The sequence below is a fragment of the Acomys minous genome (genome assembly GCF_964271855.1).
Source record: "Acomys minous genome assembly, chromosome: 19".
In the NCBI taxonomy this organism is placed as follows: Eukaryota; Metazoa; Chordata; class Mammalia; order Rodentia; family Muridae; genus Acomys; species Acomys minous.
This window is the reverse complement of record NC_140499.1, coordinates 57902796-57915887: the sequence shown is the minus strand read 5'-3', so window position 1 is coordinate 57915887 and position 13092 is coordinate 57902796. Positions and strand designations below refer to the sequence as shown.

General features: G+C 43.7%; 1 long non-coding RNA gene across 1 annotated transcript in view; it reads left to right on the top strand.

The window, feature by feature from the left end:
- LOC311589864 overlaps positions 1–9055 on the top strand; it is an 81364-nt gene extending 72309 nt beyond the window's left edge. Inside the window, exons 4-6 of the long non-coding RNA XR_014776664.1 lie at positions 5993–6126; positions 6873–6955; positions 8399–9055. This is a non-coding gene — a long non-coding RNA (uncharacterized lncRNA). The remainder of the gene's footprint in view (positions 1–5992; positions 6127–6872; positions 6956–8398) is intronic.
- Positions 9056–13092: the final 4037 nt, after the last annotated feature.

The following is a 13092-nucleotide window of genomic DNA, read 5'->3' as shown; positions in this document are numbered from 1 at the left end:
CTGCATGTAAGCGGGGTGAGGGGGTTGGGGGGGGCAGGGACATCAGAAACAATACGGTTCTTATGTAGGAGTTAAAAATGGTGGACACAGTCTGGCAAGCTGCCCATCTGTATCATCTCTGAATTGTTTTGCTGAGCCTGAAATAATCAGTATTTGATGCGTTGGGATGTTCCGCGAGCGTTAAGGCAATGCAAGGTTTTTTTTGGTTGTTGTTGGGTTTTTTGTTGTTGTTTTTGTTTTTTCTTTTTTGGCTTTTGTTGTTTTTTGTTTTGAGACAGGGTTTCTCTTTGTAACTTTGGCTGTCCTGGACTTACTTTGTGGCCTCGAAGTCAGAGAGATTTTCTTGCCTCTGCCTCCCTGAGTGCTGGGATTACAAGGAAGGGAACTGAGATTCAGAGCTAGGACTTTGCCCAAGTTAGTGCTCAGCGTTGAAGCACTTACCAGACATTTCAAAATACCAACAATGCTTCAGATTTCTTCCACAATTATGAACTGAGAGTCTCCTTTGTGCACGGTGACAGGCAGAGAGAAAAAAAAGTAAACCAAAACTGTTGCCCATGGGAAGCCTATAATTTTGTGGTGGTGATGTAGAATTCAAAGTCAGCCAGCCAGCCACACAGATAGCATCGCCCACAATGGTTGAGGGACCTTAGGATGGACTTGTAGAAGTTAGACACATGCACATGGGGCTATTCAGTATCCTTTTTTTTTTTCAGTCAGGACTTTTAAACAGGAGTCAGATGCAAAATTAGGAGTGGGACCTGTGGATGTGGTTCTAAGTGCTAAGGTGCTAAGCATTTCCTTGAACTTCTAAAATAGGAGACACCATTAGAAAACCCACTGAGTGTCTGTCAACATTAGCGGCCTCAAAGGGTTTATCAGGAGGGCAAACTGATGGACGTAATGAAGTGCGTTATTAATATCACAGATTTATAATTTAACTTAATCCTTAAATTAAATTAAATTATTATTGTACTGGCACTGAACTGGGGCAATTTCACATTCTGAGCAGGCACTCCGTCATTAGGCTCTATCTCCAATTCTCCTTTTAGTATTTATTTTGAGGCAGGGTCTCACGATGTTGCCCCGGACTGGCCTTGAACTCATTGTACAGACTCGACAGGTCTTCAGCTTCCTGCGTTCCTGCTAGAAGCTTCTATGCACCCAGGATGACAGGCCTGCTCTACCAGGCCTAATCAAAACCCTCCATCCAGCTGAGACTAGCTTTGGTGAATTGTGGAATATTTTTTCTCCTAAATAACAAATGGTCTCTGCACCATTTGCTGAATAATGGATTATTCCTTTCTCCCATGAATTCGTGAAAATATTCATGATCACTATTTCCTGTGTGTCTGTCACATGCCAGATACTTTGATTTATTATGTAATGGACTTTCACATTCCTTAGGTGACCCAGAATCAGAAATTCTTTCTTTTATTTGGTCAGTTCTCCATCTAATGAATCTGACTGAGTAGAGGAGATTTTCACTGTAACACTCGAAATGCCAGCAGTTTGTTTTCACCGCCTCCTGGGCACTTAGAGGCGACCGATCCGTTGAATCACCCCACAGACTTTGCCTACTTGAAAGGCCATGCCAAGTGATAGTGACAGTGCCTGGAGCAAATGTGGCATGCTCCTTGTGGTATCCTTAGTTCAGGATACAGGGGAGTCCTCATCCTCAAATGCTCTTTAGCGGTGTGGGTTTCTGTGTCTCTTTCTTCTCCTTCCCTTCCCCAAGTTTGGTTCTGTTCCCTTCTCAGAAACCCTGGAAGTTACCGAGTGCCTTCACGAATCCCTCTTCTGCTCCGGCATGCTAAAGTATACCTCTGAGGCGTGTAACTCAAAGCCTTGGTTGCTAAGTGTAAGATGTCATTAATTTGCAAATTCTCATTTCTTAAAGATAACACGTCTTAATCCCTATTAGGTTTTTGTCAATCAATATGCAGTGAGAATATTACAGTGCTTAGAAGTATCCTGCATAGCCAGGAAGTGATAGATACAGAATTCAAATCCAGATTTGAAGGTTCCTATTCTTACTCTATGAAGAATGCTCACATTATTATAATATATCATACATGTACATATGAATTATACACACACACAGACACACACATGCACACGCACATGAGTGCTTCTCTCACCTCAGCAAAAAAAAAATCCATATATTTTTAGTCTCTGCTTTTATTCTGCTCCATTGGTCACGCCTTGCACAGGCAGCAGGCTGCTTTATTTGTTGCCACTTAATTTTTTTCTTTTTATTTATTTATTTATTTTTTATTGTCACTTTATAATAAGTCTTAAAAACCCAGTATAACAAACTCTCCCTTCTTTTACATCTTTTTTTCCTTGCTGGACCATTCATTTTTCTAGATAAGCAGCGTGTTTTGCAACACGTCCTCCCAATCTTGGAAGAACACATTAGCAGCTGCAATTCAAGGGGCACCCACCTTAGTGCTGGCTTTTCCTAACGGGATTGCAAGGCACTCAGGTCCCACATGGGAGCATGCGCACACTTCCATACAAATGCCCAGTTACAGAAATGTACACGTTTTGCATCTAGTACAGAAATGTACACATATTTCATCTCTTCCTTAGAGAAAGCCTTGTTCACATCGGAAGATTTCAGAAACCTCCAAAAGCAGCAACGGAAGCAGAGTGGGCTGACCAACAGACTAAAAGGCAATGCCATGATGCGTGGCAGGACCCACTTAGTTTATCTGAGCTTTTACTTGCCACCGCTTTGTTCTAGAAACAAACGAAACACTGCACGATTCTCTTTGAGGCTTCTAGTTTTTCTCCCAGATGTAACGGATGTTGGGAAGGTGGTGGGGGTGGGGCTGGGGTGTTCTCTCCAGGCAACACTCAGAAAATAATTCCCAAGAGACTATCTGATTTGCCTGTGTGCTTCATTTTCCTAGTGTGGATCCTCAGTAATAGGAGGTCTGGCTAATATCCATGGTCCTGGAAGAATTTCTTCAATTATGGAGTTGTTGAGCCTCTGTTAAGGACCGATGACTCTCACAGGCCCTGCCTAGCCCAATAAGCTAAGAGAGTAATTTCCACCTCTGTAGGTAGGTGTGGATTTGAGACATATATATTTATCACAAGTTAATGAAAAGCTCGAGGTTTTGATCCGGGAGGACGCCAAGCTCTTTATTCTCTCTGGCAGAAAAAACATTCAAGTACAAACATCCTTGTAAGAATCCCCATAGGAAACCCCGTGCATCTGCTCAGATTAAAAAGGCATCAACTTATTTATTTCCTCTAATAGAGAGGGACTTCTCTCAGCACAGAGTTCTCTCCTGGAAGGCCAGTGGCTTGGTTCTGGGAATTGAGAGATGCTGGCAGCATTGAGAGTGATGCTCTTAGCAGTAGACTCTGAGGGTGCACAAGCACTGATATAACCACACGCACACCGTGCTCTGGAATCCAGCTGCCTTTGTTGCAGGCCCAGACTCCACAGTGCCGGGGAGACTCTAAGGCTCAGCACCTTTATTCCAGATTCATGGTTATTCTTTGGTGCCACAGTGCACGCAGGCATTTCCAGCCTGCCTCAGTTAGATGGCGGATAGCATCAGATGTGGAATGCAGCTTGTAGCAAGCTGGAGTGTTAACTTCTCCTCCTAAAATTAAATTGAGGTTAGCCTTGGTACCTTCTCCTGTCTCTGAGAGCTGTGCTGCATAATAAAGTGGAGCTGAATGCTGCTCCCAGGAAATTTATACCATTTTTGCAGGAACAGTTCTGATTTAAGAAAAAAAAATGGAATTGATGAACAGAGAGCTAGTCATGTCCTAACTGCATATAATCTCATGAACCACTCTCCAGTGGAGTCCATAATTAACTATTGGTGAGCTACACGGGAGCGTTTCCTGGCTTTCACCAGCAAGAACATGGCAACCAGTGCCACTGGCTTCTGAGGAGACTGTTAAGAGGCTGGGTTTGCTCACCAGAACCCCAGTTCTGCTTCGAGTTTGCTCTAGATTAAAGCTTGGTTTTTTTCTAGTTGGAGTGTCAGTGACTTGAAATGAATTCTCCAAGGCCAGTCTGGGCATGCGCAGAGAACAAGGCCAATCATGGAAAAGCTGAGCTGAGCACGCCTGGCGTGGCTGTGCCCCAGCATTAGGAGAGCAGAGATGGGTGGAGCCTGTGAACCCCCTTGGCCAGCCAATGAGGAGGTCACATTCAAGGAGAGATGAAGAGGGACCGGAAGTCACCTGATGTCCTCCTATGACCTCCGCATGCCCACATGGGTATGTACATCCACACAGATACATGCACATACAACACACACACACACACACACACACACACCCCACAATGAAAGGTGACCCGGAAGGATGAGTGACAGATTTTCTAACGTGACTGGTCTTTAGCCATACTCAGTAAGCCTCCAGAACTAGGAAACCCTGGGCTCATCTAACACCATTGTGAGGGAAAAGGACTTGCTTTGTCTGCTGAGAAGCTGAGCTTTCCTTCTGATTCAGATACATTAGCGCACACAGTTGGTCTTTTTTCAGCGTTTCGAAGTTTCAAATGGATGTTTGGCAACAAAGACCCATCGCATTCTTTTTTTCTAATTGCGAGTTCTGGTGTTAGTGTGTACACAAAATGCCTTAAGAATCATCAGCTCACAAGAATAAATTAATAAAGGAGAAAAAAAAGAAGAAAAAAGAATCATCAGCTCATGATGCTATCTGCTATCATGTGTAAGGTGAATGAATGAATGAATGAATGAATATAAAATGAATTGCTTATGACTCTACTGTAAGAGTAGCTACAGAGAAAAGGGGTCTTAGTTCTTAATAATATCACCTTGCCGGGTAAAGTGACAAAAATAATTCTTCCATTTAATGTTTTTAGAATCCAATGAAAATGTGTCACCTCGATTTTCTTCCCCCTTGGGTAAACAATTAATGGTTGCTCAAAGAGTAATGGAACAGCCTATAATCTTAATTGAATAAAACCCATTTCTCTCTTTTTCAAAATTGAAATCCAAAATTTAAATTGAAATCCAAAATTAAAACAGGTTGACATTCAAAACTTCCTAAAATACCGTTCATCAGCTAGGATGAAGTCCAAGTAACTTGAGTTATTTATTTCATAAGAAAACAAAATTGGTGTCTTCACAATTTTGATGGGAGCCACATAGCTTTAAAATGGCTGTTGTTGTTTTAGTGTGGTGGTGGAGGATCTCTGGGAAGCCCTCTCTCTCACGTGTGGAGAGAAGACAAAGCCAGCCAGGCGTGGCAGTGCACAACTGTAATGCTAGCAAATGGGGAGCTGAGGCAGGAGGATAGCGAATTTGGGCAGCCTGAGGCATACATTGAGACCCTGTTTGGGAAGAGGGAGGAGGAGGAAAAGGAATGCTACATCATATGTGTTCGATCTTGAGGATTATCCTGCATTAAAAAAAAATAGACATCAAAATGGTGACAAAATGGTGCCTACTGACACACAAACTACACAGGTGAAGATGCCACAGCATATATATGTCTTGACTGCACTATGGATGGTGAGAAAGTTGATCCTCTTCAGCCATTTCTTCATCATTCCTAATGGGGTCGAACTCAAATACCCACAAAAGGAGATGAAGAACCAACATACCACACCCTCTGCATGTTCATAGAAGGCTCTGGAATTCAGTAATTAAACTAGATGCTGAGTTTTGACAGCAGCTTTGGAGAACTCTCTTAAAACTTGCTGTTTACTTGATATTCCAACTGAAGATGCTCCTTAGACCAAAATGGTAGCCACTAGCAAATCTCTTTCTCCTCCTCCTTCTTTGATGCAGGCTCTTTCCAAGTAGCTTGGCTGTCCTAGAACTTGCTATATAAATGAGGCTGAGGCAGGTCTCCAATCCATGGCAATCTGCCTGCCTCTGCCTCCCTAAAGATGTGTACCACTATGTTCAGCTTTATTAGCATGCTCTTAAATTTGTGTTTTACAATTGTATAAATTTAAAAAGTCAATTCCCCACTTGCTCTTTTCCAGTCACTCAGTATCAGTGTGTGACTGCAGGCTACCACACGGGACAGCCCAAACTCTCAAACATTTCCAACCCTGCAGGAAGTTGTGTTGGTGAAGAAAAGAAATACTTATCAGTTGTGTGACAGGCGTCATAGTTGGTATGTATTTTTGCTTATCAACCTTAGAAAGCTACTGTCATGTGTCCAAGTCATATAACTGGCAGAGGGCAAAGCTAGGACTTGAAGCAGTTTCTTCTCACTCCAAGGTCACCGCCATTTCCTATGCATAGCCAAGTGCTGACTCATCCTTTCATTCACCCACCTTAAGGATGGAGCGGCAGCGTATTTGAGTAATTATGCTAGAAAGAGCATGTAGCAACAGTTATTGAACAAACTAGTTTCTCTATTTACCAAGCCCCCGATTAGCAGCGAGAGCTACGAGAGTCAGAGGGATGAATCTGGTTCTTGGTTTCACACTACTTAATAGCCTGGTAGAGGGGCCCAACATTAAATATACAATCACACAATTAATTATCAGCTACCATTGTGACAAACATCTAAGAAGAAAGCCCATCTGTTTTGGAAGAGACATCCAAATCCCATGACGTAAAAATAATACCAACAATTACCAATAAAGCTTTAGCTCCAATGCCCTGTGAAATTCAAATTAGTAAGGAAAACCTAGGATACTGTTGGCTTCCTAATTGATGACTGCGCTGTAATCTTTATGCCCGGTAAACAGGGAGATCTATTTCATTCAAGGTCATCCTGGGTTGATACGACCAACTTCAATTTCATCTGGCTCTCCTTGGTACAAGTATTGTTGAGACAGAAAGCTACGACCAGCTAATTTGTCAGCATTACAAAGCAGAACCTTTTACTCATAGCTCTTCTCTCTCATTGAGCCTTCCCAGCAGCTGCCACTGACATATGAACCTCGCAGATGAAGGTGCCATGGCATGGCTATTTCTTGACTGCTCTGCTGAGGGTAAGATAGTGGGCTAATGCTTCTTTTCAGCCATTTCTTTGTCATTTCTAACAGGGTCGAACTCAAATACCCATAAAAGGAGATGGAGAGCCAATATGCCACACCATGAAATTTAAAAGGCTAGGAAAAAGGGGGAAAAAAAGTCAAGGCCATAAACTGTTATCATGCTCAATCCTCTTAATGCTAGTCTATTAGTTTCAATAAAAGAACAACAGGATGTCCATCACTTCGTAACATGACACGCCTATTATGTCAATACGATTAGTTTTTGTAATGTGTTCATGTACTGGTTACAGTTTATAGAAAAATTGATTTCACAGAATCAGAGAAATTAGAATTGGAAATATTCTATTAGATCACGAGACTCACCCCCCGGAGGCTAGTGTAGAATTGGTCCCTACTTCCCAGCGTATTTTCTGGAGTGGTTTTTCTATCAGATTTTGATGGGCTTATATATTTATTATAGGCTGGGACTATGTTCCACTAAAAATTATACCAATCCATCTGAGAAATAAAATTCTAGAAAAATAAGCATTTGCTGAGTGCTAATTTTACTTTGGTGGGTACATTTTTAATATAGCAGTGTTTATAGCCTCTCATCTTACAAGAGGCAGGGTAGCAGCAGTGGATCATGGGTTGGCATTATAATCAAGTAGTAAATTTACATATCTTCAGATGAGGAAATTTCCCCAGACCAAATTTCCCATCAGATTTACACAATATGTGATAGGAAATTTTGATTCCCCAAGAATGGCTTATTTTCTATGTAAGAAACTGAACCCGGTGCCTCCTGAAAGTGCCTATGATCACACACCTGAAGGGACTTCCTGCGCAGTGTATACTGAGCCAGGACTCTGAGAGAGATATTTGCGAGAGAGTGACAAACACAGCCCTGAACTTGGGGGCTGGCGTGGGCTATGGCAAGGGACTCCTCTTGTTTTGCTACGACTTCCCACCCCAGCTCCTCTTCCCTGTCTCACTCTGTTGTGGCTGAGAGAGGAGAGGAAGGGAGGGCGGGGGCTGGCCTGGTGAGCCCTGAGTTCTACAGAGCCCCTCCATCTACAGATGAGTGAATGCGGTGGCTTCTCCAGGTGAAATTTACACCCAATCGTCTATATCCAACCAAACCAGCAACTCCCGGGGTTTCTCAAGTTGGGCTAGGTGGTCTCTTCCTCTACTTCTACGTTCCTTACCTCCTTCTCACCTGGTTCCATCCATTAACGATGTTGGGGAAAGGACTAAGATATGATTTTCCTCGGTCTTTCCTAGGGTTCCTTTACCTCTTTTCTCTTTGTGGAGACAAAAAGCAAAAAGTTATGTGTAGTCTAAGCTGGTGGGTGGGAGGAAGGAATCAGGCCATGTGTGGGAAAAGGCAGGGCGGAGGCAGAGAAGGGTAATGTTCGGCCAGACAGTGCCCGACCCTGCTTGGCTCCGTTCTCACAGCCCTGTCCGGGAGCCCAGGCACAGTTCTTGTTCTTCTGGGATGCAGTGATGAGGATCACGTCTGGAGAGCATCCCAGCGAAGGCCTGCTACATCTTCTCTACACCTGCGTGCTAATTGAGCAAGAACACCCAGGTGCCGAGCCGGAGGCAAGAATATGCGGCACATTATGCAAACAAGCCATTTTGCATGTCCAGAAAGAGGTGCTATCTATAGCGCTGTTTTCCTGAACTCTCCAAAATTCAAGAGAATGCAAACTGAAAGCTGGCCCAACAGCGCTAGACCCAATTGCTCAGCGTGGTGTGCCCCTCCAGCAGATGGTGAGGTAGTTCCGGTAAAGGTGTGGCCAGGTAACTGAGGTCTTACTGAGCAGTGATCAAGGCTCTCTCTACCTTGGCTATTCAGTGAGCCATATGAATTTACAGTACTTCCTAATCCCGAGCCATATCCTAAACCTATCGGATCCAAATGTATACTCATGTTTAATTCCAGTGATTTGTTTGCACATGAAAGATTAAGTCGCTCTTGCACATCCCAGGAATTCCCTGCTGGTAGCAGCCCAGGTCTTTATTTAGAGAAAGGACCGGCTTTGCTAGCCCACTGGGACTCTGGATCTCATCCTCATTTCAGCAAAAGCCTAGGAATGGGACGCTTCCCTCCCTCAGTGTACCCCTCCCCCTTGCCCCCCCCCCCTTTTTTTTAAACTACTCCCACGTTTTTTTCTTTTCTGGAGGCTGTCCTTTCTGACTGCATTTGCTTCTGGCAGAGCTGACATCCAAAAAGGTGAGCACCTGATTGAAATTGGATAGGGGCTCCCCTCTTTCACCCCCCCTCACCCCCCCATCCTACCCTGGCCCCTGCCACCACCAAGGGTTGATTGATTCTTCTGAGATCATTAGAAACAAGAAGAGCACAAACATGGGACTGGTAGGCTTGTCCTCCTAGCAGGTGTGGGGCCTGTGTAAGGACCCGTGTGAGAGTAAAACCAGCCGTACCTTCCTAGACCCGTGTGAGAGCAAAGCCAGGCATACCTTCCTAGCACATGTAGAGAAGACCCGTGTGAGAGCAAAGCCGGAGGACTTAGAACTGAAAAACAGAGACAGAGAAATCATTGCCCCAGAAGTCAGGCCACCCTTGGACTTCAGCTTGAGTGAGCCCACAGCTTAGCTTAAAGCAGTCATAGGTGGATTTTCTGCTCTTGGTAGCTAAAAGGATGGTCCAGACAACACAGCCTTGAAATTAGATAGTCTGTTCTCCTAAAAGGGAAGCATTTATAACTGGACACATGAGAATAAATGAGATGAATATATTCATCGTGAGGTTTATAACCTAGATTTTGACCATTGTGTGAATGGATTTCTAAGATACATGTATGTATGCATTTAATCTGAGCCTAGTTAAATGTAGGTGGTTTAAAATGTTTAGACACTTCTGGGCCCTAAATACTGGTTATCTATATTGTAAAACAGCAGCAGGCTATATTTATTTTCTGGATTTAGAGGCAATGTGTACAGAAATTAATATTTAAATTTATGCCAGCTAACATGCAAATTAGCATGGCATTGGTGTTTTACAACCAAGAGGATGGGATTACAGCAGTGACATTTCAATGGCACTGATGCTTTGATGAAACAAGACAAAGCAGGCTAAACTGCAGATGGGATGGTTCCCTTGAAATGGCCAATGCAGGTGGGGAATTTATGGCTCTGTCAAGGGTTCGAAAGCAGAAACCAGCATCTCAACTTAAAATAGGGGTTTAACCATTCATTAATTCACTCAATGAAAACACTGCAACTTCTCAGAAATGATGTGGCTAGTAAACACAATCTACAACCCACACATTAAAAAAAAAACCAAAAAAACAAAATGTATTTTTATTTCTGCCAAACATCAAAATTTAAACCTACAATTGTTTGCTCTGGTGTTCTTTTCACTGAACGGTTGTTATTCATTACTGGTCATACGTTTCACTATTATATACGCCCTTTAATGTGTGTGCTGTGTGCTTACATATTTCAAGTTAATCAGCTAAGTTAAGCATGACAGAAACTTGACGGCAGGTAGTAACTTAAATGAAGCAGAATTTTTAAAAAGTAAAATAAAATGCCTGAGATTGACTGTCTGGTGGGGCTTCTCAGTGGTTAGTGAGGGCTGAAGCTCCCTCTAGGGTTCTGAAGCAGGGAGCCTCGTATGTTGCCTCTCATCCTCCAGGTGGCTGCTGGGTCTCTGCCCTTAACAGCCAGCTTCTCTGCAACAGGTGGAAGAAAGAAAGATTTGCCTCCTCTCTTCAAATGGAACTCCCTGAACTATCCCCTGCCCAACCCGAAGTGTACCTGGGCCATACCTAGCTGTGAACGAGGCTGGAAAATAGAGCCTTTAGCTCAAAGGCCATGTATCCAGGGGAAAAAAATTATTATTTTGTTAACTTGAGAAACAGAAAATAATTGTGCTTTAGTTTGCATCTTAAATGTGGCCCCATGTGTTAGAACTGCAGTGCCAGAGGTTGTGGCATACGCGCGCCTTTAATCCCAGCACTCGGGGGGCTTAGGCGGGTGGATCTCTGTGAATTCGAGGGCAGCCTGGTCTACACAGTCAGTTCCAGGACAGCCAAGGCTACCCAGAGGAACCCTGTCTCCAAAAACCAAAACCAAACCAAAACAACAACAACAAACAAAACAAAATACGTAAATCAAGCAAGCAAACAACCAAACAACAACAAACAAAACAAAACAAAAAAAATGCAAACCAAGCAAACAACCAAACAACAACAAAAATCCGAAACGGGCCTGGGGTGCCTCCTAGTGACCAAGCTATCTCTCCACTCCCCTTGCTTGCTTTTTTTCCATTAGCTCATCAACTATGATCAGCTTGAGTGTGGACTGAAGAGAATGCAGTAACTACAGATTTGGTGAGAAGGAGAGCTGTGAGCAATTAATGCAGTCTTCGGCAGCCAGTGCGCATGCGTCAAGTTACCTTCGTGTCAATGAATAGGTTTAGGAGCATCTGGCTCCCTTGAAGCCGGTTTCAATTCCCACCAAAAGGCCTTATTTAGGTGTATTGTTTGGAATATTTTATTCTGGGGAAAGATGGTATTCTCAGCAAATTGGAACTCTCTCAGGCAGTTACACATTTTTTTTTTTTTTTTGCAGGTTTCCAGAGTATTGCTAAAGGAATTACATTCAAATTCTAAGTTACACGTAGCTGGCAAACTCTCAGTTGAAAGTTGCTTGGAAAGAGGATTTTTTTTGTTATTCCTTAGAGGACAAGGTAGAAAAACAGGTCATGAGTTTTACGCTGTCGGAATGGAGATGTAATTCTACATGTTTGTCTCTTCATTCACCCAGAGAGCAGCGGGGCCAGGAGCCGCGATAAAGACTATCCCAGTTCAAAGCTGGTGCTGGGAAGACAATTTCAGGCTTTCTCTCTATTTAGTTCAAATGAGCCATGCATGGGGACGGGAAGGCTGGAGTTAAATTAAACCACAACCAAAAATACCAGGGCGACACAGCGAGGTATTGAATTGCATCTAAAAAAAAAAAACATATGTCTTTAAAAAGCTGTGATTGTGGCAACCTTCTTTTTCTGTCATGCCCTGCATAACACATTTTATCAGTATTGGTGGCAAGACACTGACCTGACGAGGTTGTGATTCCTCTAGAGGGGTGGAATTATGCAATCTCCTACACAGACACACGAGACTTGCAGGGTGGAGGTGAAATAGGACTCCACAAGGCTCTTCACATGTCTTGTGTCCTGACTTCCCACTGGTGAAGTAGGGACTGCTGTTTTATTGAAGTAACCTGCTTGGCTGTGGAGAATGGCCTATTTGTAAATAAAACCTATTAATTCTAGCTCTTAGCTGGGGCTCTTTCAAGAGCAGAGTCTGAGAGGCCTGGGAGTCAGTTATTTATTTTGGAAGTGATCTCAGGAAGCGGGAACCAAAATCTAGATGGAGCCAGAGAGGTAGGACGACCTAGTATGTGAGAATGTTCCTGAGAGTGCAGTATGGATTAGCAGGCTTGATTCTGTCAAGACTTCCAGAAATGTGTGCAGCTTCATCTCAACATCATCTGTAGGCAGAATGGGAGCTTGGAACATAGATTTCAAGCCTCCGTCTCTATTGGTTGGTTGTTTCTGCAGGATCATCAAATAGCATACTCACCTGACTCGCAGGTTGGGCCTTGATCTCAGTCCTCCGTGCCATAAAAAGCCGTGTCTACTGCTGCCTTTCAGAAAGGCCCAATGGGAACTCTCATAAGACCTTAGCTTTTGCCTTGAGACAGATGGTGTCAGAGCAAGATGAAGCTGAGATGGCCTGGGTCACTTACTGTTCATCTTAGTCACAGGTGGGCTGATAGGGGTAGGGAGGCTTTCCGGAGGGGATGGCACAGCTATCTGCTACAGTCCCTCACTGTGATTTGGAACTCAGCTCTATTTAGCAGTTTGATGTAGACCCTGTGGGCACAATCAATGCATCAGATGGTGCTTCTTAGTGGAGGATGCAGTTTTCCATCACTGTCCATGGAGTGCTGCACAGTGAAGACTAACATCACAATAGTAGCTCATCTGCGGAGATGTGGTTTAGACTCTTGGGTTCCGTCTCCTCTCAGATCCCATCCTGCTTCCTCCAGACATCCCTTCTGTATGCTGCTGTCTCCGCCCCAGGGCAGGGATGGAGGCAAAGCTGCAGCCTTTC